This window comes from Anabrus simplex, chromosome 2 (assembly GCF_040414725.1).
Source record: "Anabrus simplex isolate iqAnaSimp1 chromosome 2, ASM4041472v1, whole genome shotgun sequence".
Classification (NCBI taxonomy): Eukaryota; Metazoa; Arthropoda; class Insecta; order Orthoptera; family Tettigoniidae; genus Anabrus; species Anabrus simplex.
In genome coordinates this window covers 304459708-304487361 of record NC_090266.1, presented here as the reverse complement: position 1 = coordinate 304487361, position 27654 = coordinate 304459708, and positions in this window count along the sequence as shown.

Here is a 27654-nt window from a genome sequence, read left to right as displayed (position 1 = left end):
GTTCCATTACATTTTTTTATTTCACATTTTCTTTTGAAGGCTATCGAACCAATCCCCACCGAGCTCGATAGCTGCAGTCGCTTTAGTGAGGCCAGTATCCAGTATTCGGGAGATAGTAGGTTCGAACCCCACTGTCAGCAGCCCTGAAAATGGTTTTCCGTGGTTTCCCATTTTCACACCAGGCAAATGCTGGGGCTGTACCCTAATTAAGACCACGGCCGCTTCCTGCCCACTCCCTGCCCTTCCCTGTCCCATCGTCGCCATAAGACCTATCTGTGTCGGCGCGACGTAAAGCAACTAGCAAAAAAAAAAGAAAAAAAAGAACCAATCCCATGCGTTCATCAACTTCCGTAAGAAATGTAGATGTAAATGATGTGTTTTCTCCTCCCGGAATTGAAAAGTTTCACGTGTATTCCGAGTTCGCTATTAAATGAAATTTAAAATTCCCTGTGATCTCGAAATGTAAATATATTAATATTTTACATTACTTCCTTCGTACCTGCTTTATGAATGGAATGAAATAATAATGAAATAATAAAGATATGAGTGAGCTTATTTAAATCGTCTTAATCTTAAAAATTAACTTTTAATTATGAAATCAAAATACAAATATTTGCTATCGAACTAAATTACAATTTTAAAGATTTAAAGAAACGAATGTCCGCCTCTGTGGTGTAATGGTTAGTGTGATTAGCTGCCGCCCCCGGAGGTCCGGGTTCGATTCCCAGCTCTGCCACGAAATTTTAAACGTGGTTCGAGGGCTGGAACGGGGTCCACTCAGCCTCGGTAGGCCAACTGAGTAGAGGTGGGTTCGATTCCCACCTCAGCCATCCTCGAAGTGGTTTTCCGTGGTTTCCCACTTCTCCTCCAGGCAAATGCCGCGATGGTACCTAACTTAAGGCCACGGCCCCTTCCTTCCCTCTTCCTTGTCTATCCCGTCCAAGCTTCCCATCGCCACACAAGGCTCCTGTTTAGCATAGCAGGTGAGGCCACCTGGGCGAGGTACTGGTCATCCTCTCCAGTTGTATCCCCCGACCCAGAGTCTGACGCTCCAGGACACTGCCCTTGAGGCGGTAGAGGTGGGATCCCTCGCTGAGTCCGAGGGGAAAACCAACCCTGGAGGGTAAGCAGATTAAGAAAGAAAGAAAGAAACGACTTATAATTAACTATATCGAAAACCTCAGCATCAAATAACTTAAATATCTTAAGAAAACATGAACTTTAATATACTTAATCAATGAATAAGTAACGTAAAATCGTACGTATCACTAAAAAAGAAATAAAAGAAAAAATTTAAATATAATTATTCAGTTTAGAACTTCTTTATATACAATATTGGCAGTCCTTTCTTCTGGTGTCAAAAGGATTAAGCAACTTGGAGAACTTACTCTGGAACAGACAACATAAAATTGTCTCTGGGAAAAACATTCTTCGCGTAGGTCAGTTTTATGGATAATTTTACCAATGGTTCTCAAGCTGTTATCTTCGTAATTCATTTCAGGATCGTAAGACATCCCGGAACGAAACTTAATTTTCCATGGACGCAATCGTCTTTCTTTTCGGACCCCAGGGTGATGTTGCTCGTATCGCGTTTGATTTGTCTTGTGATTTTCGCGATTATTTTGCTGGTATGTACCTGCCACTGCTCTATTAACCTCGGGATTATGTTTGTGGTATCTCGATGACGCTGCTTTCGCCTAGCCTGTTTTACCAGTTGTACGAATGTAATAATTCCTTTAAACTGTAAGCGGCTGCATATCTTACTAACAAAACGGTAATAATTCTCCTTGATAAAACAATATCCCTGTGTTTAAAAAAAAAGCCGCCAAAAGGCAAATTCGAACCTGCATTCTTGCAGTCTGAAATCCGCTGACTTCACCGTTGCGCTATTAGCGCTGCGTAGGGTAGTCACTCATTAATTCACTGACAAACATTCGTATGTGTAGGCCTATATACGGTTAATTGTATTTTATTTTCATTAAGGACTTGGTTGATTACCGTCTTGAGATACACGGAAGCGGGGTAAATTAGCGCGTACACTTATATTTTGGAAAGTGCCGCGGCCATTTTTGATTGGCAAAAGCCAAAGATTCATGCGCATAAGGGAAGTATTTCATCTGAAAAAGTTGAAAAGAAGTATATTTCCGTCGAGTTTTCAAGAAATGCAAGATTTTTGCTGTACTATTGAGACGATTTCGAAGATTGAATGAATATAGCCTATAGTATATCTACAATATTTTTCACAAAAACGGAGATATTGAACACAAATGTACAACGACATTTCACCCCTTTTCACCCCTTTAAAAACGGAATTTTAAAACTTTCTTTTAAAATAGTATTTATGCTATAAGATGAGAAATATTTGAATAAATATAAGTCATCATTATCATCATCTGTTTACCCTCCAGGTTCGGCTTTTCCCTCGGACTCAGCGAGGGACCCCACCTCTACCACCTCAAGGGCAGTGTCCTGGAGCGTCAGACTCTTGGTCGGGGGATACAACTGGGGAGAATGACCAGTACCTCGCCCAGGCGGCCTCACCTGCTATGTTGAACAGGGGCCTTGTGGAGGGATGGGAAGATTGGAAGGGATAGACAAGGAAGAGGGAAGGAAGCGGCCGTGGCCTTAAGTTAGGTACCATCCCGGCATTTGCCTGGAGGAGAAGTGGGAAACCACGGAAAACCACTTCGAGGATGGCTGAGGTGGGAATCGAACCCACCTCTACTCAGTTGACCTCCCGAGGCTGAGTGGACCCCGTTCCAGCCCTCGTACCACTTTTCAAATTTTCGTGGCAGAGCCGGGAATCGAACCCGGACCTCTGGGGGTGGCAGCTAATCACGCTAACCACTACACCACAGAGGCGGACATAAATATAAGTACAATATTTTTCACAAAAACGGAGATATTCAACAAAAATATAAAATCACATTTAACCCCTTTTCACCTCTTTTAAATAGGAATTTGTTAATATCCTTCCTTAGTGCGCATCTACAGTACGGTAGGAACATGTCCTCAAATTTTCATGCAATTATCTCCAGTAGCTTTTGCTGTGCGTTGATTATCAGTCAGTGAATCAGTCAAGATATCTTGCTTTATATATATAGACTAGCAAGATACCCGTGCTTCGCTACGGTATTATACTGAAATTTATAATTGAATGCTTATTGTTTTATATATAATCAGCCGAAATTCGCGATCTGACTGGTTTTCTGAGAGAATCCGCCAAATTTCGCGATCTGACTCGTTTTAAATAGATTACCGGTACGGCAAGTTTCCTCCCATTTTTCAATCTTTCTTTCCAGGAATCGATTTCGTACTTCCCGGGCTAGGTCCAGGTATTCCACCCGGTCACTTGGGTCCCTAAATCTTTGCCATCTTTTCCTATAAGCATTTTTAATATGGATCAAATCCTTGAGGAGATTCGGCGTGGTTTCGTCTTGGGTGCCTTGGCGGTACTGAACCCGCGGCCGGACTGCATTCTTAGTCATTACCCGTCCAGGACCCGTTTCTAGCGCGGTCCGTACATTTGGCGACGGTCCAGAACATTATTATTATTATTATTATTATTATTATTATTATTATTATTATTATTATTATTATTATTATTATTATTATTATTATTATTATAGATGTTCTGGACCCCATAGCAAGATGCAAGACCACTACTTGGCGGTAAATTACATCTGCTGCCGTTGTCATTGTTGACATTGTGACCAGCACCATTGTCGTGCGTAGGCAAGTGTGCGGGATTTCTGGCGATACGAATGACATACTTCCGTGTATTATTGACCTTATTATAGAGGTGAACAATTGGACGGTCAATCTCATTCCTATCGTTTATTTCAAGGGTGTTTAAATTTTTATTTATATGCCAGGAGAATCTACTGTAATCTAAGAACGTTCTCCGAAGAAAAAGATGGCTCTTGAAAACGAACCCAGGAAAGATAAAAAATGATCGGTTTATGATCACAATAAGTACATCGGAAATCTACAGCCTGTTTCCAGTCATTCGACAGGGTCAGGAATGGAATGAATAAAGCCCCCATCTGGCGGGGGCAATAGGAATTGTGCCGGCTGCCGAAGCCTGTCGCACTCCTCTGGGGCAATGGATAATAAACGACAAATGAAATGAAATGATATTGGACAGTGTTGCTGGAATGAATGATGACAGGGAAAACCGGAGTGTCCGGAGAAAACCCTGTCCCGCCTCCGTTTTGTCCAGCACGAATGTCTCATGGAGTGACCGGGATTTGAACCACATAACCCAGCTGTGAGAGGCAGGCGCGCTGCCACCTGAGGAACGGAGGCTCCTTATAAGTACATTATGAACAGTAAAATCAACTATTCTCACCTCCTTTTACACCCCACCGCCGTTAAGTTTATTTACCCCCCTCCCACAAAAAATAACAGAAAGGCATGTTTCTTTGTGTTTAAAGGAGATTCCAAACACCAATGTTCACGTCTATTACCTTCAGTTTTGAGATATAAGTATCCCCATAAAAATAATTCACTTTTTTCACTTCCTTTCAAACTCATCCCCCCCCCCCCTGAATTGACCTTCCCGGCAAAAACCTTGTTTCTTTAATAGTAAAGGATCTTCTAAATACCAATTATCACGAATCTAACTTCCTCAGTTTTTTATTTGTGTGACCTCATGAAAGGAATTCAACTCCTTTTCAATCCCGCCCCCCGAGATGATTCCCCCCCCCCCAAAACGCGTTTTCTTTGTTTCTAAAGGGGATCCAAATACCAATTTTCACGTCTGTAACAACTTTAGTTTTTATTAGACGTAAGTATTCTCATACAATTAAGTCAATTAATTTTTCAATTCTTCCACCCCCCCCCCCCCACCCTTCATTGGATTTTTCGAGAATACGTGTTTCTTTACTTTAAAGCAGAATCCAAATATCAAATTTCACGTCTGTAACATCTTCATTTTTTAGATATCAGTAGCTTAATTAAAATAATGGCATTCAACCCATTATTCACCCTTTTACACCCCTCCTATTGGGATTTTCCGAAAACAATAAATATATGTTTCTTTATTTTTCAAAAAGAGATTTTAAATACCAATTTTTACATCTGAAACCTTTTCAAGTTTTAAGATGTAGAAACACTCATTTTAAAAATTCACCCCGCTGTTCACCCCCCATATTTGGATTTTCCAAAAACGAAAAAATACCTGTTTCTTTATTTTTAAAGTAGATCCCAAATACCAATTATCAGGTCTGTAATATCTTCAGGTTCTGAAATAAAAGTAGCCTCATTAAAGGCATTCAACCCATTTTTCACCCTTTCCACCCTTATTACAGTGTAAGGATTTTCCGAAAACAAAAAAGTACGTGTATCTTTATTTCTGAGGGATATTCTAAATACCAATTTTGACATCTATAATCTTTAAAAGTTTTGAGATATAGATACACTCATTTTAAAAATTCACCCCCTTTTCACCTCCCCCCCCCCCCCATTAATTGGATTATCCAAAAACTAAAAATACGTGTTTCTTTATTTTTAAAGGAGATCCCAAACACCAATTATCAGGTCTGTAATATCTTAAGTTTCTGAGATATAAGTATCCTCTTGAAAGGCATTCAAGCCGTTTTCCCCCGTTTTCACCCCTCCTAATGGGATTTTCCGAAAACAAAAAAATACGTGTTTCTTTATTTTTAATGAAGATTGTAAATACCAATTTTTACATCTGTAAACTTTCAAATTTTTGAGAAATAGATACGCTCATTTTAAAATTTCACCCCCCTTTTCACCCTCCCAATAATTGGATTTTCCAAAAACAAAAAATACGTGTTTCTTTATTTTTAGAAGAGATCAAAAGTACCAATTTTCAGGTCTGTAATATGTTCAGTTTCTGAGATATAAGTACCGGTATCCTGATTAAAGGCATTCAACCACTTTTTCACCATTTTCCCCCCCTCCTATTGGGATTTTCTGAATACAAAATAATACGAGTTTATTCATTTTTAGACAAGACTTTAAATACCAATTTTTACGTCTGTAAACTTTGCAAGTTTTGAGATATAGATACAATCATTTTAAAATTTCAGCCCCCTTTTCACACCCTTAGCGATGGAATATCCAAAAATCCTCTCTTAGCGAGTACCTACAATTTAATATGAATGTATCCCCAAAATTTCATTTCATTATGTAAAGTAGTTTTGGCTCGGCGATGATGAATCACTCAATCAGTCAGTCAGGACAAGTTATTTTAAATATATAGACTAGCAAGATACCCGTGCTTCGCTACGGTATTATACTGAAATTTATATTTGAATGCTTATTGTTTTATATATAATCCGCCGAAATTCGCGATCTGACTCTTTATCTGAGAGAATCCGCCAAAATTCGCGATCTGACTCGTTTTCTAATAGATTACGGCAAGTTTTCTCCCATTTTCAATCTTTCCTTCCAGCAATCGATTTCGTACTTCCCGGGCTACGTCCAGGTATTCCACCCGGTCACTTGGGTCCTTAAATCTTTGCCATATTTTCCTATAAGCATTTTTAATATGGAACAAATCCTTCAGGAGATCAGGCGTGGCGTCGTCTTGGGTGCCTTGGCGGTACTGAACCCGCGACCGGACTACATTTTTAGTCATTACCCATCCAGGACCCGTTTCCAGCGCGGTCCGCACATTTGACGACGGTCCAGAACATTATTATTGTTATTATTATTATTATTATTATTATTATTATTATTATTATTATTATTATTATTATTATTATTATTATTATTATTATTATTATTATTATAGATATTCTGGACCCAACAGCAAGATGCAAGACCGCTACTTAGCGGTAAATTATATCTGCTGCCATTGTCATTGTTGAGAATGTGACCAGCACCATTGTCGCGCGTAGGCAAGTGTGGGGGATTTCTGGCCATATGAATGACATACTTCCGTGCATTATTGACCTTATTATAGAGGTGATAAATTGGACGGTCAATCTCATTCCTATCGTTTATTTCAAAAGTGTTTAAATTTTTATTTATATGCCAGGAGAATCTACTGTAAGAACGTTCTCCAAAGGAAAAGATGGCTCTTGAAAACGAACCCAGGAAAGATTAAAAATGATCGATTTATGATCAGAATAAGTACATCGAAAATATACAGCCTGTTTCCAGTAATTCCACAGGGTCAGGAATGGAATGAATAAAGCCCAATCTAGCGGCGACAATAGGAATTGTGCCGGCAGCCAAAACCTGTCGCACTCCTTTGGGGCAATGATTAATGGATGACAAATGAAATGAAATTATATTGGACAGTGTTGCTGGAATGAATGATGACAGGGAAAACCGGAGTATCCGGAGAAAAACCTGTCCCGCCTCCTTTTTGTCCAGCACGAATGTCACGTGGAGAGACCGGGCTTTGAACCACGGAACCCAGATGTGAGAGACCGCCTGAGCAACGGAGGATCCTTATAAATACATTATGAACAGTAAAATCAATTCGTCTCACCTCCTTTTACACCCCACCGCCGTTAAGTTTATTTACCAACCCCCCCCCCCAAAAAAAAACTAAAAGAAGGCGTGTTTCTTTATGTTTAAAGGAGATTCCAAACACCATTGTTTACGTCTATTACCTTCAGTTTTGAGATTAAAATAATTCACTTTTTTCACTTTCACACTTATTTTAGAATCTTCTTTAAAAATAAGGAAACACGTATTTTTTGTTTTCAGCAAATCCCAATAGGACGGGTGAAAAGGCGTGAAAAAGGGGTTGAATGCCTTTAATCAGGATACCGGCACTTATATATCAGAAACTGAAGGTATTACAGACCTGAAAATTGGTACTTTTGATCTCTTTTAAAAATAAAGAAAACGTATTTTTTTGTTTTTGGAAAATCCAATTAATGGGAGGGTGAAAAGGGGGATGAATTTTTAAAATGAATGTATTTATATCTCAAAACTTTGAAGTTTACAGATGTACAAATTGGTATTTAGAATCTTCATTAAAAATAAAGAAACACGTATTTTTTTGTTTTCGGAAAATCCCAACAGGAAAGGTGGAAATGGGTGAAAAAGGGGTTGAATGCTTTTAATGGGGATACTTATATCTCAGAAACTGAAGATATTACAGAACTGAAAATTTGTATATAGGATCTCCTTTAAAAATAAAGAAACACGTATTTTTTTGTTTTAGGAAAATCCAATTAATGGCGGTTAAACAGGAGTGACATATAGGGGTGAATTTTTTTGAAAGACGATATCTACAGAATATCTGAGAAATGTGGAATGTTACAGACGTAAAAGTGATATTTGGAATCTCCTGTAAATTTAAAGAAACATAGGCGATTTCTTTTTGGAAACTCCTTTTAAGGGGAACTAAATAGGGGGTGAAATTTTAAAATGAGAATTTATTGAGTATATCTCAAAAAACTTAACATGTTACACAAATGAAAAATGTTATTTTTATCTCTATTAAAAATAAGGAAACGTGTATTGTTAGTTTTCGGAAATACCACTTCTGTGGAGGGGGGGGGGTAAAAGTGACTGAAAATGGTGTTGAATTCTTTTAATTAGGCGAATATTATCTCAAAAATGAAGATGTTACAGGCGTGAAATTTGATATTTGGAATCTGCTTTAAAAGTAAAGAAACACGAATTCTCGGAAAATCCAACGAATTGGGGGGTGAGGTGAAAGGATTGAAAAATTAATTGACTTAATTGTATGAGAATACTTACATCTAATAAAAACTAAAGTTGTTAGGGCCTACAGACGTGAGAATTGGTATTTGGATCTCCTTTAAAAACAAAGGAGAGCCCGTTTTGGTGGGGGGGAAATCATCTTGGGGGGCGGGAGTGAAAAGGAGTTGAATTGCTTTCAGGAGAACATATAAATCAAAAACTGAAGAAGTTACAGTCGTGATAATTGGTACTTAGAAGATCCTTTAATATTAAAGAAACAAATATTTTTTGCCGGAAAATTCATTTGGGGGGGGGGAGGAGTGTGAAAGTGAAAAAAGTGAATTATTTTAATCTCAAAACTGAAGGTAATAGACGTAAACAATGGTGTTTGGAATCTCCTTTAAACATAAAGGAACACGCCTTCTTTTAGTTTTTTTTGGGGGGGGTTGGTAAATAAACTTAACGGCGGTGGGGTGTAAAAGTAGGTGAGACGAATTGATTTTACTGTTCATAATGTATTTATAAGGATCCTCCGTTGCTCAGGCGGCCTCTCACAGCTGGGTTCCGTGGTTCAAATCCCTGTCTCTCCATGTGGCATTCGTGCTGGACAAAACGGAGGCGGGACAGGTTTTTCTCCGGATACTCCGGTTTTCCCTGTCATCATTCATTCCAGCAACACTGTCCAATATCATTTCATTTCATTTGTCATCCATTAATCATTGCCCCAGAGGAGTGCGACAGGTTTTGGCTCCGGCACAATTCCTATTGTCGCCGCTAGATGGGGGCTTTATTCATTCCATTCCTGACCCTGTCGAATGACTGGAAACAGGCTGTATATTTTCGATGTACTTATTCTGATCATAAACCGATCATTTTTAATCTTTCCTGGGTTCGTTTTCAAGAGCCATCTTTTCCTTTGGAGAACGTTCTTACAGTAGATTCTCCTGGCATATAAATACAAATTTAAACACATTTGAAATAAACGATAGGAATGAGATTGACCGTCCAATTTATCACCTCTATAATAAGGTCAATAATGCACGGAAGTATGTCATTCGTATGGTCAGAAATCCCCCACACTTGCCTACGCGCGACAATGGTGCTGGTCACATTCTTAACAATGACAATGGCAGCAGATATAATTTACCGCTAAGTAGCGGTCTTGCATCTTGCTGTTGGGTCCAGAACATCTATAATAATCATAATAATTGTGACGTTAAATTTATTTGGGGTAGCTTGGGTATGGGTGTGTGTCGTATTTGGGTAAGTATGTACACTCAGAATAATCTCGCAATACACCAGAGTGGAAATGGTAAGTCAAAATACCAACAAAACAAACACGATCATAGAGGAATATAACTAAGTCATGAACTTGGACAGTAGTCCGACTAACGCAGTAACATAAACACCAATCTATGCAAGTGATGGCATGTCACGAAAAAGATTTGACAACTCTCCAGAAAAAATCCATACATGCACAAGTAGTCAGATTTCAATTTTCAAAGTGAAGGATTTCAGCAGAGCGCATAGGGAAGCATTTTACTGTGTCCATTTTTTTCAGAGGAACCCGAGGTAAGTACAGATAATTAAAGGGCATGGAAATGCGCGTGATAAAAATCAGGGAAAAAGAAGGAACAGTTTTTTCATAACAATAATATATTAGCACAAACACCAAGAAGGATTTTTACAAGCCAAAGAAAGTGAAACAGATAATAAAGAATCCAACAATATTTTAAAGATTAGATACTTCTGATTTCCAAAAAACATATGGGACGACTATTTAACAACACTAATTTCAATTTAAAGAAAACAGTTAGACTCGAGGCAAGATGAATTTTACAATAGTTTACATTGGGAGTATCCTACAAAACGGTAAACAGATATTATCCATTAATACGAAAATTTTAAGAAAGTTTTTAAAGGCATTAAGCCACTGTACAATAGCAAAAGTAGAAGAAAAGATAAAACCCGGGACAGGAACGTGGGGAAAAAGGGAAGGACGTGAAAGAGAACAGTACCTAAGGCTGGCAACAGGGATTAGGAAAAATAGAACCTACAAGCATTGATGGAATCCAAATTTTCAAACAGAAGCTAGGCGTTAACAAAATTACAATTAGTCCTATTCTTGCGTTTCTTCACCAAGTCTATTGGAATCCAGTGGTTCATATCACAGTAATCACTTGACGTAATTGAAAGTCAAATTTTGAAAAGAGATCGTAATGCAGTTGCCAGAAAAACACCACTGTCAACAGCTCAGACTAGCAATATTATTAGCGTGAACAGTTATTAGTAGCCAGTACGGCATGATGAAATCAGGAGGTGCAGCGTTAAAAAGAAAGTGAAGTATGGCAAGGGAAAATAAATTTAAAGTTCGCTCACCCGTCCAGCAGTTTTTGAGCTTCAATCATGAACATTAAACACCATTTAAAAAGAAACATTGCACACGGACCAGCCGCTAGCGTAAGTAAAATAAAGTCCTCCCTCCACACAAGTCGTCGTCTTCATCCAACTCCACGATCAAGCCCAGAGCAGGCCTTATTTATATTGCGATGGAAACGTCCAGAAAAGACGAGAGCAGACGGTACACATTGCACAGCGAGGCGGTAGTGGAAGAAAGGAGGGAGGGTAAGCAGCACGAACAGTACAAACTGGACGGGCGAAGAGAGCACACACTCACACAGGTTAGTAGCAGCATGTCAAGCGTAGCAGACGTAGAATCACGTAGAATAGTTGAAAAATTTGGAGCACGTTATATATTAATAATAATAATAATAATAATAATAATAATAATGTTCTGGACCGTCGTCAAATGTGCGGACCGCGCTGGAAACGGGTCCTGGATGGGTAATGACTAAAAATGTAGTCCGGTCGCGGGTTCAGTACCGCCAAGGCACCCAAGACGACACCACGCCTGATCTCCTGAAGGATTTGTTCCATATTAAAAATGCTTATAGGAAAAGATGGCAAAGATTTAAGGACCCAAGTGACCGGGTGGAATACCTGGACCTAGCCTGGGAAGTACGAAATCGATTGCTGGAAAGAAAGATTGAAAATGGGAGAAAACTTGCCGTAATCTATTAGAAAACGAGTCAGATCGCGAATTTTGGCGGATTCTCTCAGAAAAAGAGTCAGATCGCGAATTTCGGCGGATTATATGTAAAACAATAAGCATTCAAATATAAATTTCAGTATAATACGTAGCGAAGCACGGGTATCTTGCTAGTTTGATATATAGGTACCAGCCTTAGTAAAGAACAAAGTACTCCAGGAAGAACTTACAGTCAATCTTCCCTTGTTTCCAACATGCTGTAAGTGCAGATGCTTCCTTTAGTAACTAGACTGATGAAACAGTGTGCAGAGAAAAGTTAGAACTAGAACTTGGAATCAACGGCCGAGAACGAAGTTTGGCTCAAGTGTTGAAAGAGAAGGGAGCGAGAGATGAGAATTAATTCCTGACCCTGATACTACAAGAAAGAGCTCTGATGTACACATTACGTTCTCTACTATTCCTGCAAAGTCTCCGCTGTATATATTACGACATTCTTTTTTTTCGAAAGCTTCATTATAATTAAAAGTCTTTTAATTAGATGAAAAAACAAATAGGACTTTTCAAATGTAGCCTCCTTTTCTTCCGCGTGAAAGCAAATGTTAATTTGGAGGGATGCTCCCGTGTAGCCATTTTCTCAGTTCAGCATGGAATCTCCTCCAGCCTCTCTGCTCAGCAATTTCTTCGTGTTTCTTCTTTGGTGGTAAAATTGAATACATATCGTAGTAGTCGTGTCTTACAAGTTTTCCACTTCGCTCTTTAGAGTCGAATGACGAATTTGAATAGAATCATTACAGATAAAATACAGAACAATCTCTTTAAAACACACACATAGCTCTAAATTTGTAAGCTTATAGGCTTATGAAACAAGGACCCACGTGTGTTTGTGTTATTGCACCTTCTGGTACTAGATTCTCACCATGGGACTTTTCAATTGGAAATTCATGTTCGCGTGATTACAATTCCGCGTAAAACTGGAGGTAGTGACCGAAGGTCTGTGTCCAAGATGGAGTTGTCGGGACTTAGAATGAAGTACAATACCGGCATTTTCTTAAATAAGTGAGGAAAAGCCTGGGAAACATCACCTCCAGAATAATCAATGGTAGAGCTACGATTAGAAATTCGAATCTCTGAACAAGTTCCTTTTTTGCTTTTGTTTTACTTTTATATCACACCAACTCAATGTCATGGCAATGATGGAATAAGATAGGACTGGGAAGGAAACAACCCTGGCCTTAATTAAGGTACAGCCGGGTGTGAATGGAGAAGTAGGGAAATCGTTATCAGGGCAGTCGATTACAGAGATAGAATTTACCACCTCCCGAATGCAAGCTTTGAGCTTACACATGCCGCGTACCCAAATCGCTCTATATTTTTTTCTATTTGTTTTACGTCGCACCGACACAGATAGGTCTTATGGCGACGATGAGACAGGAAAGGGCTAGGACTGGGAAGGAAGCGGCCGTGGCCTTAATTAAGGTTCAGCCCCGGCATTTGCCTGGTGTGAAAATGGGAATTCACAGAAAAACCATCTTCAGGGCTGCCGGCAGTGGGGTTCGAACCCACTATCTCCCGAATACTGGATACCGGCCGCACTTAAGCGACTGCAGCTATCGAGCTCGGTATATATTTATTTCATTGGGTGTAAATATTTAAGGGTATGTATATTGCATTTCTAAAGAAATTAGGACACACTTGATAGTAACGTACAACATACAGAAAGTACGTAACCAACTCATGAAAAACAATTAAGATGACTGCTGGTGAGGAAATGTGGTGGAAAAATAAACATTGTTCACAGTGACGACATCTGAAAGAAAAGACTAGTACGCTGATCCTCTTGATAGTCTGTGGAACGGATCGAGCAGCTCAGATCGCTGGCGCTCTCAATTCAAATTGGTGGGTTCGACCGCAGTTCAGTCCAGAATTATTCGAAGTCTTATGTCGATAGATTTCCTGGCTCGTAAAGGAACGCTTTCGAGACAAAATTCTGGCACTTGGATGGTTCCGAAAACTATAAAAGTAGTTACAAGGACGTAAAACCAATAACGTTATTATGACAGCTAGCAGACAGTTCAGAAGTGAAACAATTATATAATTGACCTGAATGATAAAATCCTCCGCACAGACCATAACAAAAATATCACATTCTGCAGCGCCATGTATTTATGTCTTCCCGTACACAGAACGACAACCTACACCAAATGGCTCATCGTTATTGTAGCCCGACAGTGGAATCTCCTACCAGTGGATGTTACAAGCATGTTTAGCAACTCAGCTGTTAAACAGGCCTGTGTCGAAATGCTAGGAAACCATCAATGAACCATCCGGTTATGACCTCGAATCTTCTACTTCCTCTTCATTATTTCCCTTTTCTTTTCATTGATAATTTTCTTCCTCTTCTTAGTATTCTTTCTCTTCACCTCTACGTTGAATGCGATATTTCGGTATCTTCATCACATTTTTATCTTTATCACACGTTCTTTCAGTTAATAAATCTAGTAAACATGCTAAACATGCTTGTGACTACATTAGTGACATTCACACCGACTGGAGTTTAATGTTCATATGACTGTTATGTACGTACTCTGTGTTCTATATATATGATACGATTCTATCTTAATATCACTGGGTTAGGTTATTTTATTCATACCATTACTTTTATTGTTATTAACACATTTCTTTTCTTCATCTTAGTACTATTATTTGCATAATTTAAAAGTAGTAGTTATCAGTAAGCGTGGATTACGTTAAGACAGGTTACATGTAAGAAAGGGAGTACATCCCTAACTTAACCAGGATAAACAAAACATCTTATCTAAATGTGCAGGTATGAAGAAACCAAATTCCATGTTTCACACATTTTTCCGATTCTCATGGCTGTCCTTCCCATCATCAGATTGACGTACTGAATTTTTACATGCTATGTCGGATACGATGAGTATTATTCGAAAATTCAATTCCCCATGTCGAACGGTTCTCTTGTTATTTATTTATTTATTTATTTATTTATTTATTTATTTATTTATTTATTTATTTATTTATTTATTTATTTATTTATTTATTTATTTATTTATTTATTTATTTCATCGTAGGTAGTGTATTAAGTGGATAATGGTAACAATCATATATGTTTAAGACCCCTTCAACTACTATCAGCCTCCACAGAGGTCGTTGTGAGAAGGTGTTCTTTAACGTGCGAACCATACGTTTATGAACATGGATCTCTCACATCCAAGCACTCTTAAACGTCAACCGACCGTATCATTATTCATTTCCGCAGCCCTGAGAGAGGAAGTAAGCGCCTAACCATTATGCTCCAGCCGACCAGATCAAATACGGAGGGAGAGGTTGAACAAGAGGCATAAAATGGCACAATAATTTGCGTAAAGCAAAATCCAATTGCGAAGTACAAACAGAAAATAAGTTAAAATAAATGGGCGTAAACCGTTACAGAACATGAAATCTGGGCCAATTAGTCAAAGATTGAGTATAATGCCCTTTCCTTCAGAGACCATCTATTGATGGAAGCACATTTCTTCAGGAACAGATCCCTGCGAGCCCCATGTGCCGAATGCGGAATGTATTAATCCCCGTGCAGCAACATTGCTAACTATCTATTCATGTGTATGGCAAGAAAAGTGAAACCATACATTTGTAGCCAAGCAAGTAATTCATGGTCCACGAAGCAGCACTATAGTGTTTCTTGCACGTTTTTGTCCGAGTAATCCTTCCTACTTTTGATATGGGTTCAGTAGAAAACAAGGCTCATTTTCAAAATTAATCGTTGTTCTGAGAACGGTTCCCTTTCCCATTACCACGCACTGGTCCCATTGAAAACTTCAACCGAATTAAATGGAATCCGAACTCGGGAAATTCACTGCACTCCCGAAATTTTCTTCACTGGCTCATTTGCTATGTTGGCAGGAGTTTTAAGATCGGGTGCTGTTTCTGACGCCAGGTGATATTTCAGTTGAAAATTACACCTTCGGCTGTACCAGAATTCAAAAGTCGACCGCCTGGTTGGAAACCCAGCAGGTAAGTTACCGCAATAATTATGATTTCAGGACACTTTTGCTTTTACGTTGCACCGACACAGATTCTTCTTATGGCGACGATGGGATAGGAAAGGGCTAGAAGTGGGAAATAAGCGGTCGTTGCCTTAATTAAGTTACAGCTTAAGGACAAATACATCTGGATTCCATGATGTACAGGGAAAATTCCGATCGAATTTTGAAAAGAGCTGATCGTAAAAAATGACCAAACGGAGTAATAATGATTCGAATTGTTAGTTTAACAGTACAATCATTCTCCTTGTCACATGGCAAAAGAAGGTCCAGTTTCAGAGCTTGGAGTGGTTCAAAAGAGCATGATAAAGTGGTTATCCAACGTGGTTTCCAGATGCCGAGATAACTAATATCTATAAAGGCCTGAAGGCAAAGTTGTTAAAGCGAAAAACAGACACACTGAATATTAAGTAACTTTACTCTCCTGGCTTTTTCACAATTTCTTGGGGTCGGGGCGTATGTCGATTTTGTCCAAATTTACGCCCGCATGGCCAACACATGTGAAGGGATGTAATCACTACTGCGTGTTGGTGTGGTGGTTAGTAGTGTGCTGTGTTGTTTAAGGATGACAATGTGTATTTAAACGAACACAAACAGCCATCATCATCCTGCATTTAGGTGATAGTGGATTTGAACCCCAGTGTCGGCAGCCCTGAAGATAATTTTCCGCGTTTTCCCATTTTCACACTAGGCTGTGCCATAATTAAGCCCACTGCTGCTTCCTTCCCTCATCGTCACCATAAGACCTATCTGTGTCGGTGTGACGTAAAGAAAACCACAAAAATCCCATTCCCCGAGCTACAGCAATTAACGATGCATAATTAAAATCCATGTCCCAGCCGCTAATCGAACCTGCGGTCCACTGAAATGAAGATCACTATGCTGACCATTTAGTCAAGGAGACGAACAACACTAAGTGCCTTGTATACGAATAATGTATTTAAAATACGCTTGTTCAGTGTGGCACATACTACTCCTTATTCATCCCACGTCGGTAATGCTCAAAACTACTCAACGGATCCCAAAGCGTGCTCAACCCGCGGCAAAGGAAATACTCCTAACTTAAATTACACCTTAGCTGTAAGTGGAGGGGAACATGTAATCTTAACTTTATGGACAAGACAAGGACACTGATATAAAAATGACGATACGCAGATCACGACGTAAGACTGATGAAAATGCTTATTAAACTAGGACATGTAATTAAACTTGATCACAATAACAAACATACATATAAAAAATACCTTCAAATAACATCTTTGATAGAGTTAATCTTGATGCAAGCTCTTTGAGCGCCGACAAAAGCACTTAACATTAATAAATTGGGCATCAATTATGACGCAACACTCTTACGGCTGGCACCTGTTCACGGTATTTAAGCATTTGAATGAGTACTAGTGTTCTATGTCCACGCATTACATCGCAATGGAATGCTAGCCTTAAACCTACGTAATCGCTTCGGGATAATCGTAATAGTAACTATACACAACAACCAAAGTGAGTTAGCGAGTACAACTACTCCAAACCCGCTGGAGTAAACAAACGCACATAAATCACTCGTGGATTGGAACCACTTACAACAAAATACACATCAATGAAATATCACAAGAAATAATTGCACACATGTGGTCAAATTTGTCCAAAAGCAATAAAGAATCCAATTTTCACACCGACAAACATCTCGATTTTCCATGGAGGGAAATATATTCAGTCTCTGTCAGCGTTGTTTTCTGTAATAAAAGATCTGACACTCGAAATAAAATAACATTTTTGGACTTAAATACAAACTCAGTTTCAACGTTGTTTCCTGAAATAAATGGCATGACATACGGTATAAAACGACACGCTGCTGACTTAAATTCAATAATAAATTAAACATTGTTTCCTGAAATAAATGACATGTCGCACGCCAACTCAATTCTACACACGAACCATCATGAATCATAAAGACCGCACCAATGAATCATCAAACATAAAAACATCTAGGATCATGGGTAAAATACAACAAGAGGCTGCCGTAAACAAAAACACTCTTTGTTAGACAAGTATTACCCTCGCCGGACTATTCCATGGCGCAGTAAACAACACTGAGATCAACGCTCTTTATACAGCCACATAACTCTGGATTTCCAGTCCCCAAATGAATAAATGACTCACTGATCCCCAACGGGTCCAGGGTAACACAACCACGCTTCAAATTGCGTAACTACCCAAGGCAAGTCTATCACATAGTATACACGCTTATTACGGGGGCCTTTAACTCAAGAACAATCTTCCTCTCAATCACCGAATGAAATAACACCCACGTCCTAAATTTTGTTTGTATGATAACGCATCACAACGTCCGATTCTCCCAGTTTGTTCGAATGCATCTTCAAGACCATACTTGCGTGTACTATAATATATATATAATCATATTAATTAAATTCAATGATTTAATTAAATCTTGATGACTGAAACTTAGCCGTTGTTAACTCAAGCTGACGTAATAAATTAAGAATGTTACTGGACTACATTCATAACGTTACGAAGCATTTCCAAATAATAATAAATGCACATTTGATGATTTAAAATCGAATTAACCCCTTAATAACCAGCTATTTTGAAACAGAGATCCTGCTGATTCATAAACTTGTCCTCCGCTCGAAATTATGACAATGATACAAAATACATATTTACGCACTGGAAATCGACTAAGGCACTATAAGTTTGTGAAGCTTGAACCTCCAATAAAATGAACATGCACATCCATACAAACTATTTACTGAGAACTCAACGAATCTGTTCTGGAATCGAACATAAGATCCCTCCGATCTACACTCCCACGCTCATACGCATCCATGGCAAAATCTGTCTGCATGTTTGCCATTATAAATTCCCCTCCTAACTTTGCTGAGTTTAATATAGAGCATTCTACTCGAATTTATTTCCATTACATTTACTTTACAAAGCATCTTCACAACAATAGAAGATAAAAATAGCAAAATAAGTAAATCTAAGTAATCAAATGAAAATCAATTCAACTACCTTGGTTTAAAAAAGAAATTACAAACAAAATTACTTCAATCACTGGTCATTATTTAGTTTATAATATTTACAATTAATTAGGAAATGATTCTACACTTTGATAAAAATTTAGGAGATCATCTTATTCCCTTGACGATTATGTAAGTGCATTTATAAAATAATATTCAATTGAGTACTCATTCTTGTATGGCTGTTTTACCTCTGGAGAGACTACCCCATGGTTTTAGTAACTAGCCATCATTATGGTAGTATCAACACGTAAGATGAAGGAACTCCGCAACTGCTGCCATGTCTGCCAGACCAATATGCAACGCTCGTTCTGATGGTTTCCTTTTTTGAAGGTTTGCCAACTCACACGAACGTCGGGTACAGTTAATCCAACAGCTGAGTCTACACTCCGCTTAACATTGTTACTTAAACACTTACGCTCTCCAACCTTCTAAGCACATAGTAAAGTTAGTTCAGAGGTTACCTCGCTCTTATCATCTGACCCAGTGTCGTTGTTCTACCCTGCTACCCAAACCAATTCTTTTTTTTTTTTTACATAATATGTGTCTGGCAGTAGAATTCCTCTCTCCCAAGTCCAAGATTACTTTGTATACTAATTCTAAATGTCGTGCCACGTAAATTCAACATCTACAAAGTTCACTTGTCCTTGTCAAAGTCCTCGACTGACGGATACCTCCCCACTCCTAACAACTTGCTAAAATAGTGTTCTGGCTGCTTATTCATTATTAGTTGTCTGCCTCTATTAACTCGTACATTAATTGTAATGTAATTCCGAAACACAGCCATAGTTGCATCTCTCATACAAAGTCTATTGTTCCCACGTTATATGTTCTTTCTTTTCTATAATAATAAAGTTCTTATGCGGTAAAGTTTATGCGTCCTGCTGACGCCGAATATTTCAATTATACCAACGAAGACAAGACTTCTCTTCGCGTTCACGGAAAACACTCTTCACGCCATAAGACGTAAGACACTCATCAAATAAGACACTCCTGAAATAAGTCATAAGACTTCTCTGGTTCAAGGCGTAAGACATAAGAGGCTCCCTAGTTCAAAGCATAAGACATAGAGGTTCCCTGATTGAAAGCCTAAGACATAAGACGTCCCCAGGTTCGAAGCCTGGTTCAAAGCGTAATACGTAAAATCTTTCTTGTTTCAAAGCATGAGACTAAGCACGCCCTCTTGGCTCCAGTTAGTGATTTTATTAATTCACATGCTATCGTCATACCACGCTTGACTGGCGCACCAAGTCCGTTCTGGTCGAATCATTTTTAAATACTGGCATGACACTTTCTTTTCATTGGTTCGATTTGGCACGTCCCTTCACTGTCTGCGCCAGTCAGATCAAGTTTTTCCCACAACTATCCACACACCAGGGATCAGGCGCATGGCCATTAACAGGTGATGCATTGGTTCCATAGTAATTCCGTTCTTCCCCCTCGCTTCAAGTATAGCCTCCTCCAGGTCATATTGGCTTGAACAACGTCTCTTGTGACAGAATTACACTTGCCAAATTCTATCGCTAGACAGTTGGCGACGTCCATATTCTGTCAGCATGCAACATTTGCCACAGAATGAAATACAAAATTATCAGGACTACTATTTTTTTTTTTTTTTTTGCTATGGGCTTTACGTCGCACCGACACAGATAGGTCTTATGGCGACGAAGGGATAGGAAAGGCCTAGGAGTTGGAAGGAAGCGGCCGTGGCCTTAATTAAGGTTCAGCCCCAGCATTTGCCTGGTGTGAAAATGGGAAACCACGGAAAACCATTTTCAGGGCTGCCGATAGTGGGATTCGAACCTACTATCTCCCGGATGCAAGCGCACAGCCACGCGCCTCTACACGCACGGCCAACTCGCGCGGTGGACTACTATTTTAATGTATTCTACCTTATCATTCAATTTTGCTGTATTAATCGGCATGAGAACTGAATAAGGCTCAATAATTATTTGGATAGACGAACCAAACCAACCCCCACGGTGCTTCAGTCCTGATGGGCCTTGGTCTGCCAAGTGGCCACTGTTCAGCCCGAAAGCCAGCAGAGTACGAGGTGACGCGTGGTCAGTGCGACGAATTCTATCAAGCGTTATTATTGGTTTCCTAGGCCAGGTCGCCATCACACCGTCAGAAAGTTCCTCAATTGTAATCACCTAGGTTGAGTGGGCCACGAACCAACACTCACGTCCAGGTAAAAATCCCTGACCTGGCCGGAGGTGAACCCGGGCCCTTCGTTTGAAGTGTAGGCACGCTACTCCTCGATTACTTACTTGAATAAGGCTGTAAAGGTGGAAAGGTGTAGTATCCAGCTGATGAGCCCACTGATACACTGGGGCGAAACGCTGGTGATTTCACGATTGAAAAAGCCTAAAAGCTTCAATGTTTTTAACATTCGTAATCGATGAAATTAAAATATGGTTTCCTTCCAGGAACCTTATTTTTGATATAAAGACAATGGCAGGTATTTATACAAGTGGAGGCACATGCTTCCCCTAGTGCACCGTCACTGCATTGTCCTACACAAGAGGCTTGCAGTGGTATTTCATCGTCGCCGTAAGACCTATCTGTATCGGTGCGACGTAAAGCAACTTATAAAAAGATATGCTGTATATAGGCCTATATCATAATATATATCCAGAACCCGTTCAACGGCGCACTAGTCACCAGCGTCTTGAAAAGTTGTTGCATCCAACTGATGAGCCCACTGCTACATTGGGCCGAACGCTGGTAATTTCACGATTGAAAAAACCTAAAGGGCTTCAATGTTTTTAACATTTGCAATCGGTGAAATCAAATTATGGTTTCCTTCTAGGAACCTTATTTTTGATATGAAGGCCAAAGGCAGGCATTTATACAAGTGGAGGCAACATGCTTCTCCTAGTGCATTGTCACTGCAATGTCCTACATAAGAGGCTTGCATGGTGTCTCAGCGGCGCACTAGCCGCCAGCGTCTTGGAAAGGTGTAGCATCCAACTGATGAGCCCACTGCTACACTGGGGCGAAACGCTGGTAATTTTACGATTGAAAAAGCCTAAAGGGCTTCAATATTTTTTTTACAAGGATATTGATTATTCGGAAGACACATAACTATTTTTCATATTTAGATTCAAAGTAGACAAAAGTATACCTATACTTGTTAATTATTATTTGTTCAGTGTCCACCTATGTCACGTGAATTGAGGTTAGGTGAACATACTGTAAAACATATTTGAGAACCCCTGAGTTCCTTGAATCTACACCAGTGGTAGCTTACACATGAACAAGAACGCGGTGCAAGGAAATATTCAATAATATCAAGATGCTATAAAGTAACGAGATTCCCTGGCCGGCTCCATGGCTAAATGGTTAGCGTGCTGGCCTTTGGCCACAGGAGTCCCGGGTTCGATTCCCGGCAGGGTCGGGAATTTTAACCATAATTGGTTAATTCCGCTGGCACTGGGGCTGGGTGTATGTGCCGTCTTCATCATCATTTCATTCCCATCATGACGCGCGGGTCGCCTACGGGTGTCAAATCAAAAGACCCGCATCTGGCGAGCCGAACTTGTCCTTGGGCACTCCCGGCACTAAAAGCCATACGCCATTTCATTTCATTTTTCAACGAGATTCCCTCACGTAAGTATACTTAAATGCGTTTTTGTCGTTGAGATGTCGATATATTTCTCCTCACACCTCTCTACATGTTGGATACCTTCATTATACAATTGCTTCGATAATGCTATACATACCAGAATATTGTCCGCCTCAGTAGTGTAACAGTCAGAGTTATTACCTGTCATCCTTAGGTCCCGGGTTCGATTCCCAGTACTGCCAGAGATTTAAGAATGGCAGGAGGACTGGTATATGGTTAAAATGGTGCATGAAGCTAACCTTCATGAGGGCTGTGCCTGAAAAGAGCTGCACTACCTCAGGACGAGGACACGAGGTTACTTACCAGAATCTTGTAATTCAATGTAAATATTGGGGCAAAATGTATTGCAAGAGTACTACGAAATGGATTTCCTGGCTAATATTGTAATTGAGTTATTCAGGTCATTTTTATGCGTTGAGAATTAAAATAATATTTGTTTCATTTCATTTTGTCGTTGGTCCTAAAGGGATGCTGTAACATGTGCTATGTCCAAAAAATTGTAACAGGATCATATTTCATTTTCAGTAATGAAATGGATCACACTGTAAGTGCACGATGATTTCTCAACAAGATATTATAATTATGGTTTCCTAGAGTCGGACTATAAATTCAAAGAGGATCTATAAATGAACAGCAGACTAGGGGAGGACTCTATACCTTAGAACACATATTGCGCCCATTACGCTTTGGTCACGGTCTACGAGAGCGAGTCAGACGAAAACCTTAAAAGTGCGAAAACCTTAAAAGTGTAATAAAAATTTGAAATGCCGCGCCACGGTTCTGCCCGTTGGTATTTCTGTTACAAAGGTGTTAACGAATATCCTATAGAGGGCAGCATCGTGCTAACAAGCAAACACTAACCGAGCTCGATAGCTGCAGTCGCTTAAGTGCGGCCAGTGTCCAGTATTCGGGATATAGTGGGTTCGAACCCCACTGTCGGCAGCCCTGAAGATGGTTTCCCGTGGTTTCCCATTTTCACACCAGGCAAATGCTGGGACTGTACCACAATTAAGGCCACGGCCGCTTCCTGCCCACTCCTAGCCCCTTCCTGTCCCATCGTCGCCATAAGACCTATCTGTGCGACGTAAAGCAACTTGCAAGAAAAAGCAAACACTAAGTACGAACGCGACGATGGCCTCCTTACTTCAGACATGCACAAAAGATGAAGAGCGGTCTGTTATTCGGTTCTTGGGCAGTGAAACCTATTGAAGTTCATCGAAAAATGATGATTCAGTATAGTGATGAATATTTGTCACAGCAGCAACATGGTAATGCTCAGCCCCATGCGGCCAGTTCAACAGTTGCGACCATCCAAGACCTGCATTTTCAGTGTCTTGCATATCCATATTATTCACCAGACCTCGCCCATAGCGATTATCACATGTTTAAGCCACGCAAGTAGGCACTACAAGGAAGGAAGACGTCCGCTTGGATAAACATGAAAGATGAAGGTGATGCACGAGTGGTAGCGCAGACAACGAAAACGAAAGGATTTTTTCTAGAGGATACCATTCACATATTCACATACTAAGAGTTGAAGGGCTTGAATTGGACGTAAGGGAGACTAGGGAAATGATGAAGTTAAGTAACACTTACACCAAATACAAGAAACTGAACAAATAATTAAGATTTTAATTTGACTCGCACTCGTAATGACAGTGAAGAATATGAATATTACAAAGGTACATGAAGCCCCAATCCGTTGCTCAAAATGTTGAGAAATCCAAGGAATTGGGCACTGTAGAGCACCTGTCGGTATTTGTTAGGTACAATTGAAATGCAATAATGTAGGAGAGATGCAATTATATTCGGTGCCCATCCTCTATTAATATTTAAAAAAACATAATTACCCAAATATCGTCCGCTTCCATAGCGTAACGGTTAACATTATTAGCTGTCATCCTCGGTACCCCGGACTCGATTCCCGGTACTGCCAGAGACTTAAGATTGGCAGGGGTACTGGTATGTGGTTAGGATGGAGCACGGAGCTCTCCTCCATTGGGGACGAGGACACGAGTTTGTTTACCAACCATTAACCCACACAATTGCATAACTTATCCATACTACGGATAAATTAAAACAAGTAGCTATTCTTGTTATATTCTAGTACTTGTGTTTAGTGACATACCACAGACTTCATGTTTACATAGAATGAGTCTTACATTTCATAGGCCAACAGTAGTTGTTTAGTTACATAATGTATTTAAATTTGCCACTATTTTGTTTGACATGCAGCATGACTCATTTATTGTGAAGAGACTTTAAAGTACAATTGAAATTGGAAAGAACTTGAGTCTTAACACAGCAAAGCCATCTCCGTGCAGGCCGCGAACTCCCTGGGAAGAGTGGAATGTAAAAGCTTCCACTTTCCGTAACCTTGGCAGTAAGAGGGACAGTATGGGTAGCTCTACGCCTAACCACCTTTGACCCCAAAAATTAACCTGTTACTCATTTTGATGCAGGCTGATTGAACGTCAGAACCATGTGTCACTCCAGCAGTGGATATATCGTTTCTTCATTTTTGACTTCCTGGCAGGGAATCAGTCCCACGTCCTTCCAGGTGAACCGAGCACGCCTTTACCACCTCGGCTAGGTAGCTCCAGTTTTAAAATAAGTGAACTCATATTTAATGTAGATATTTAATAATTTTGTTAGATTTATGATCCCAGTACTGTTCAAAATACTGACTGCCACAACAGCACAAATCTGCAAGTACTGAAGATTAACATAAAATATCTGGGGGAGTAAGAGAAATCGTCCAACAGTCGGATATTGCCTTTCTTTCCCTCCTCGTTGAAAAATGATGTGAATATTATTTCTAATTCTCTTCAGAAAGTTCTATTATATTCTATTATAATACAGGTCAACGTTGCTCAGTTGACAGAAATGAAAATTGCGACTTATTACTGTATATCAGGAACACTGAAAAGGTTAAGGGAAGTTGCAGACAATAAGGCAGGTAGAAGTGCTGTAAGTGAGCAACAAGAAGATTGGTTTCCCAACACAGATGGCACGAGAACAGTTCATAAGCGACTTCATATTAAATGCCGTAAAGTACATGTTTTAAATGGCAGTCATTTGAAGGCCTGGGTTCATTTCAGGCTCTTGCATACTTATTGCTGTGTAGCAGCACCTTTGTGGAAGAATTAGCCGGTATTAAACCTTTGCCCAGGAATCGCCCGATTGCGGTAACCACAATCTTCGGGGATGGAGGTGGTCACACCTTAAAGAAATGGGGTTTCCGTACATCTGATACCTGTGACTGTGGAGTGGAGGACCAAACCATACAACGCATTGTTCAAGAGTGCCCACTTCGTGCATTTGACGGTGGTCTGAAGGCTCTACACCAAGTGACACCATGTGCTCTGGAATGGTTGTCAAATTTGAATATTTCCATTTGATTATTTGTAAACTTTTGTGTACTTGTACAACCATACGATATACAGTGGCTCAAAAAAGTATTGGTCCCCCTATAGCCGTGGTATGAACGGAACAGTATAGTACAAATAATGGTGCATATAATCGAATTACACGTATGTAGATATGCAGGACAGTCAAGTACATACGTAGGTTGAATATGGAGCCAAGGAGATTCACGCTGTTTGCAAACGGACCAGTAAATCACCGGCGTGCGTCATTCCACGCCAAACAAGTATTGGTCTCATAAACAATATCATCGTGACATCGTGCTGTCTGCCACACTGGGGCTCATTGTGTCTTGCTGACACGTTGGAAGGTAATATTCAGCACTTTTTCCGCGTTTAGCTAGCAATGGGAAGGAAAATGAAAGAAATAACTGCGGAAGAAAGGAGGATTGTAGTGCGACTATTTCAAAAAGGTAAATCTTTCAAGGACGTGAGTGAAATTATTGGTAGAGCTGTTACAACTGTTAAAAATATTGTGTACAGGTACAAAAGAAAAAAGACAATAGAAAATAGACCAAGAAATGACCGCCCCTCAAAGTTATCAGTACAAGACAAACGGCAAATTGTGCGTTAAGTGGCCCAAAATCCTCAGCTAAGTGCGCCGAAGATAGCAGTTGCATTACAACAAGATGTAAGAGTGCAAGTGTCATCTGAAATCATCCGAAATGTGCAACGGGAAAGAGGATATACGGCTAGAACAGCCCGTCGAAAGCTGTACATCAGTAACGCTAATAGGAAGAAGAGTCGTGCGTACGCTAACGACCACAGAAATGATAGCTATGAGGATTGGAAGACAATCGGTTTTACCGATTAGAGTAAATTTAACCTCTTCAGGTCAGACAGACGAGTGACTGTGTGGAGGACGACGAATTCTCAACTTGAAGAGAAGAACCTGACAGCTACTGTGAAATATGGAGGTGGTTCCCTGATGGTGTGGGGTTGCATGAGTATCAATGGTGTAGGTGAATTTGTCTTTATCGTAGGGAATATGGATCACAAAGCATACAAAACATCCTCAAAACACATCTTCCATCAAATCAACAAAAAATGGGATTCTCAGCAAAGTATACGTTTACGCAAGATAACGACCCCAAATACACAGCCCTTGACACGAAGCTATGGCTGTTATATAATACACCGCGTTGATGGAAGCTCACCACAATCTCCCGACATCAACCCCATCGAGAATTTGTGGCACTATTTGGAGCAAAACATGAGAAAACATGCAATATCAAACAAAGATGACCTGAAAGAAGCCTTACTCACCGAATGGTGAGGGAACTACAAAGGAAAACAAAGGAAACTACGGAAACCTTGCTACGATCGATGCCAAATAAGTTAGCTGAGATTATGAAGAGGAAAGGAGAACCTAACAAGTACTAAAACGTTCAGGAAGGATAAAAAAACTGCGTTGTGTTAATTCAGACCAATACTTTTTTGGTGGAAGTGAAAATGACTGTTTTATGTTATGGCTTTTTAGTTATATGGGCGTGGAAGAATTATGTTTTTTTACAATGTACATGTTGCACAAGATGATAAATAATCAAGGATTCTAGTATATGTTAATTTTTATCATCATTCCCTTCGATTCCTCGTCCTCACATGTGGCATATCTCGATAGACCAATACTTTTTTGAGCCACTGTATATATATTTCAGGCTCTGCTACAGATTTGAGACTAACTTGCGTGTCTGGAGCGGAGTGCAGTCAGCCTCAAATAAATAAAAAAAAATGAGAACAGGGGTAAATTTCTCATTCCTATCCATCTTTGAAGTAATCCTCAATGGTTTTCAATTTCAACTCTAGCAAGTAA